The sequence below is a fragment of the Pteropus medius genome, unplaced genomic scaffold (genome assembly GCF_902729225.1).
Source record: "Pteropus medius unplaced genomic scaffold, Ma_sr-lr_union100, whole genome shotgun sequence".
In the NCBI taxonomy this organism is placed as follows: domain Eukaryota; kingdom Metazoa; phylum Chordata; class Mammalia; order Chiroptera; family Pteropodidae; genus Pteropus; species Pteropus medius.
The window spans coordinates 14,682,151-14,688,133 of record NW_024344378.1 but is presented as its reverse complement, the minus strand read 5'-3'; the positions used below and the strand labels follow the sequence as shown (position 1 = coordinate 14,688,133).

Here is a 5,983-nt window from a genome sequence, read left to right as displayed (position 1 = left end):
CTTGACGGCTGTTACATTTTTACATTATTGATTATGTTCTATTAGCCAAATGACAACTTATGGTCATGGATCATGGTTTTCATTGATTTTTTTCTCCTTAGAAGTGAATATAATGCTCAGGTAATAGTTTCATAGCAAGAGGCTTTCATTGTGGCTTCCTAAGCCACTTGGTGCTTTTCCCACTTTCCTGATGTGAATAAAAAACTACTAATGGCTCCAATGATGATGGACACAGCAGAAATAGTCTCAACTGTAAGCCTCATTCAAAGCCCTCAGGGAAAACTTTCAAGAAGAGAAGGTGAGATGGGCTTCTACACTCAGAGTGGTGGAGCCCTCCAGTTACAAAAGGTACTGGAAGTTACTGTGGTTATAAAGGTCAAGAAATTGTTCTAAGTCTACAGCCATGCCACCCCGAACAAGCCCGATCCCGTCTGATCTCAGAAGTTAAGCAGGGTCGAGCCTGGTTAGTACTTGGATGGGAGACCACCTAGGAAGACCAGGTGCTGTAGGCATAAAAAAAATAAGAGATTGTAAACTGACAAGGTCCTTGCAATCTGTGAGGTCAACCAATGGTCGCTTCACCAAAAAAAAGAAAAAAGAGAAATGGTCCTAAGTGGAGGGCAGCTGGAGACCTCCTATAGAGACAGTTTAAAGTGGCTCCACTCTGCCTAGAGCAAGTATCTTTTACGTGAGGCTCTCCAGGAGCATTCTGGGAGTCTCCTCAGTCATGCCCAAATGTGACTTCCTAGTTTAAAAAAAAAAAAAATCTCATATTCTTTAAAAATGACCAGATTGGACTTTTAATACATTGCTTGCCTTCAACTATTTCATTGCCTTATCTTAGATGCAACTAAAATTGCCCCCGTTCTTCTACATCTTTATGTGGATTCTCCTTGCAAGGGCCTCTATCCAAAATCATTTGGACATGTATAATAAAAATTACACTTACACCTAGATACTATGATGATGATTGCGACTGGAACTTGTAAAAAGGAGTCAAATTAGTTCTTTTTCATGCCCCAGTTTGAGAAATATTTGATATATTTCACTGTATAAGTTTAAGGCATACAACATGACTTGATTTACATATATTGTGCAATGATTATGATAGGTTCAGCTAACATCCATGTTCTCATATAGATACTATGAAAAATATCTTTCCTTGTGATGAGAACTCAGAATTAACTCTCAGCTTCCATATAAGTTATACAGCAGTATCTGCTATAATTATCATGTTGTTCATTATAGCCCTAGAACTTATTTATCACGTAACCAGAACTTTTTACCTTTGGCCACCTTCCTCCAACTCCCCATCACCCTCCACTTTTGGTAACCACAAGTCTAATCTCTTTTTCTATGAGATTTATTTTTATTTCATTTTTTTAAACATTCCATGTATGAGATCATTTGGTATTTGTCTTTCTCTGACTTATTTTATCTAGCCTAATGCTCCAAGTTTCATTCATGTTGCAAATGGTAGGATTTCCTCATTTTTTAATGATTGAATAATATTCCAATATGCATATTCCAATTTATACACATGGATACATTGTATACATAATATACATGCATATTTCATATATATACATATGTATATGATGTATGTACATATATACACACACACACGGACCCCAACTTCTTTATTCATTCATCCATCTGTGAACACTTAAGTCGTTACAATGTCTTGGCTATTATCATGTGAACACAGGATTGCAGATATATTTTCAAATTACTGTGTGTTTGTTTTAAATATATTCCTAGAAGGGGAATTGCTAGACCGCATGGAAGTTCTATTTTTTAAATTTTTTGAGGATCCTCCACACTGTTTTCCAAAATGTATGTACCACTTTACAATCCCACCAACAGTGCATGAGGGTTATCTTTTCTCTACATCCATGCCAGCATTTGTTAGCTCTTGTTTTTTTGATAATGGCTATTCTAACAGGTTTGGGATGACATCTCATTGCAGCTTTGTTTGTATTTCCCTGATGACTGGTGATATTGGCCAACTTTTCATGTACCTGTTGGCTTTTTATGCATCTTCTTTGAAAACATATCTGTTCTGGCCCTTTGTCCATTTTTTTAATTGGGTTGTTCTTTGCTATTGAGTTCTATACTTTATATTTTAACCCCTTACCAGATATGCGGTTTGCAAATATTCTTCCCATTTTATAGGTTGTCTTTCACTTTGTTAATGATTTGTTTTGCTGTTCAGAAGCTTTTCAGTTTGATATAGTCCCAATTGTTCATTTTTCATTTTGTTGTGTTTTAAGTGTCATATCTAAAAAATCATTACCAAAAATCATGCCAAAGAGCTTTACCTATGTTTTCTTCTTTGAGTTTTATGATTTCAGGTTTAACATTAAGATTTTAATCCATTTTGAGTTAATATTTGTGACTGGTGTAAGGTAAGGGTCTAGTTTCATTCTTTTATATCTAAATATCCAATTATTCCAGCATTTATTGAATAGACTCTCCATTGAGTATTTTTGCCTCCCTTGTCAGACCTTAGTTAACTACGTATGTATAAGTTTATTTCTGGATTCTCAGTTATGTTCCATTGGTCTCTTTGTCTTTTTTGTTTTGTTTTGTTTTAATGCCAGTAGCATACTGTTTTGATTACTATAGCTTTAAATTATAGATTGAAATCAGGAAGTATGATGCCTTCTGCTTTGTTCGTCTCAGGATTTCTCTTGCTATTTGAGGTCTTGTGTGGTTCCATATACATTTTAAGAGTTTTTTCCTACTTGCATAAAAAATGCCATTGAGATTTTCTATTTCCTCCTGATTCAGTTAAGTCGTATGTTTCTAATAATTTTTTTTTCTTTCTAAGTTGTCCAATTTCTTAATATATAATCATTAGTTGTTTTGTGAAGGAAAGAAAAGTCAGGAATGAGCTATGTTGCCATCTTGGTAACATTACTTTCATACTTTCTTTGAAATAGTTCTTACTGACAATGACGCTTAGTTTTCCCATTGCATGTTTAAGGAAGTAGAGGGACTTGGAACTAACAGGTTTGTTATACTTAAAAATTTAAGCCTTTGCCCAAGAAACTATTTACAATTATGCTCATTGTAGCATTTCTTGTAATAGATAAAAGTAGGAAATAACTGAAATTGCCAAAAATAAAGGAATAGCTAAATAAGTGATGGTATATCAACATTACAGAATCGTACATAGCTTTTAAAAAGCATGAGGTAGAACTATATAATGACATGAACAGATTTATAAGACTTAATATTAAGTAAATGGAAAGATTATAAAATAATATGAACAATCTGAAATCATTTAATAAACCTCTAAGTAATAATACACACACACACACATGCCTTTGTATGTATAGAAATGTACCTAAAAGGATGAACATCAAAATGTTAATAAGAGCCTTTGAAAAGGTTCTAGAATTGTGAATGGATAAAGGTGCAGTTGAAGGAGAATTGGCTCATGTGTGATATGTAAAAATAACAATAGAAAATAATAATGCATATGTCAACTCTGAGAATTAACCAATGAAACATCTTGTCTACTTATTTCTGCTTTTATTTTTGATTAAAAGTTACATGCTCATTATAAAGATTTCAAACTGATAAAATTGTTAAAATAAAATAGAAAAGGAAAACTACTAATTTTAACAACATCAGATGAGCATGATTTCAGACAACTGTATAAATGCGTAGTTAGGTACACATTTAAAAAAAATCTAATGAAATTATATTTTATACAAAATGCATTAAAATATATTAAATACAATATATTAAATACTTAAATTATAAGGAGAACAAACTGGAGTAATTGCTAAATTTCAAATAAATGTTGTCTCGTCACAAGATGTATCATTTTCTATATTTCTTTAACATATTTCTTTAAGATTAATAAAAAGTTATTAAACAAATAAGAGGATGGAGTCTTCATGTTTTAATTTTAGTTAATTTTCCTGATTTCCTGCTATGAAAGATGAAAATAACAAGTTTTCACATTTAGTTCCTCTAATCTCCTCTCTACCTCCTGATTTTTGCTCTTTGTTATTTTTACAGTAAGGTTTGTAACATCTTGTTCTATAACCATCAATTCGGTTTAATACTGAATTTAATAGGTTCACTTATCAGCTCCCTTTTTAAAAAATTTTTAAAATCAGTTTCTTCATTTCTGAGTTTTTTGAGTTGCCAAACTTCAGATGACAAATTTTGTAGTTTTTTCCTTCAAAATGGGTTTGTGGGAATTTTATTACTGAAGCTATTTATATTTGAGCTTATTGATGGCCATGATGCTATTGCCCATACTTTCAGATCATTATAGATACCAAATCTTTTATTTTTTACACTGAAATTTGATGCAGAGAAGTTTGAGACTAGTCTAATTTTTAAAATGTTTGTTGAAAATTTACTTTTTCTGCCTTCATAACAGATTTTTTTTTATTTTATTTTTTTATTTTTTATTTTTTATTCTTGGGAGTTCAGTAGCTTAACTGGCATGAGTTTGGATTAAGTGCTATAATGTCAACTTTTTATGGTGTACTATATGTCCCTTCTATAGTCAGGTTCTACAAGTAAATGTTAGAGAAATACTGTATTTTAAAATCTTTTATTGAGCTATTTCTTCTCACAGACACTAGATTTCAGATATTCTTAGCAGGGGATATATTTTTGAATTAACTTCTAATTTTATAATATCTGTGTACTTATCTGTATGCTTGTTATATTTAGACTTTTCTCCATACTAAAAATTCAGTTTTTTAGTGGTAACTATTTTGTTCTGTTTTTTTTTTTCCCAATTCATTTATCAGTTCTGCCTTTGTACTGAATTTCTGATCTTAGTACTGTTCTCTTCATCAGCTTCTGTCATCATTTCCTCTTAAGCTCCTTTTTCATTAAATTAATATTCTTTGTTGGTTAGTCTATAGTGGTAAGTGTTGAGGAAATCTAATTAACAACAAAATCTCTTCCCAATGCTGAAAACTTCTCTACAAAAGTAGAATAGAAAGAAAACAAATTTATTTTTGAATACACATTAAACCAGAATGTGATGCCTTTCACAAGCATTACACTAAGAGATTGCAAAGACAGAACAAATCTTACCTTTTCAGTTAGCCACGCGGGTACCATCTATTACAAACATGTTCTCAAGATAAAAAGTAGCTAGTCCTCAAGAGCATTTGATGGCACCATTTGTCACACATAGTTCACCTGGTAATTGAGATGGCTATCCAGGTTTGCTAATTGGATTTATCCAAAGGAAAAATAAGCTTCTCATATATTTATGATAGGAGGTAGTTTTGCAACTTAGGGTGAAGCATCTGCTGAATTCAGGCTTGTACCCTCCTCTAGAAATTGAGAAAAAGGGGCACTCTCTTCCTTTATGATTACATTTCATGCGGATGGTTCCAGTCTTTGAGAACAACATTCTGTGTTGTTAAACCTGGCAAGAGGCTTATTCAGCTTACAAAAAAAAAAAAAAAATTACATGCATTTCAAAGAGGGAAAGAAATTACAAATTTTCTAAAATAAATGCACTAAAAAAGTGTGAGAGACAAGTCTTTTATTTTTAGGAGACAAATAAGTCTCTTGTACTCTGCATTTGTCCTTGTATAAGCACTTGTGAGAAATGTCCCTGTTTCTTGAGTGTCATCTAAGTCTGAATCTTTACCTTTCTTGTAGATATCTTTCCCATTTCTCTACTTATTTGTTTTGTCTGATTGGGTGGGTCAGTTCTTCTCATTTTATTTTAAAGGCCTGCAGCCTTTATTCTCTCATAGTGTTCAGTCTTGTAACTGGGTTTTCCATGTTCCAACACTCATCACAGTGATCATTCTACAAATCCTCAAACAAGGAAAACTATGTTATACCTCTTATGCATTTCTAGAATGGATGTACTAGTGGCAATGTTTAGAATTTTGTTCCTTTATCTGTGTAACTACTATAATGTTATTGAGGAGCTCAGGCCAAGTTTAGGCTTGGGAGATGCGAAAAGTAGAGGTTAGGAGGA

At 32.4% G+C, this 5,983-nt stretch overlaps 1 pseudogene; it reads left to right on the top strand.

Annotated features, from left to right (window-relative positions):
• Nucleotides 1-393: 393 nt before the first annotated feature.
• On the top strand, nt 394-512 carry LOC120609748 (uncharacterized; annotated as a pseudogene).
• Nucleotides 513-5,983: the final 5,471 nt, after the last annotated feature.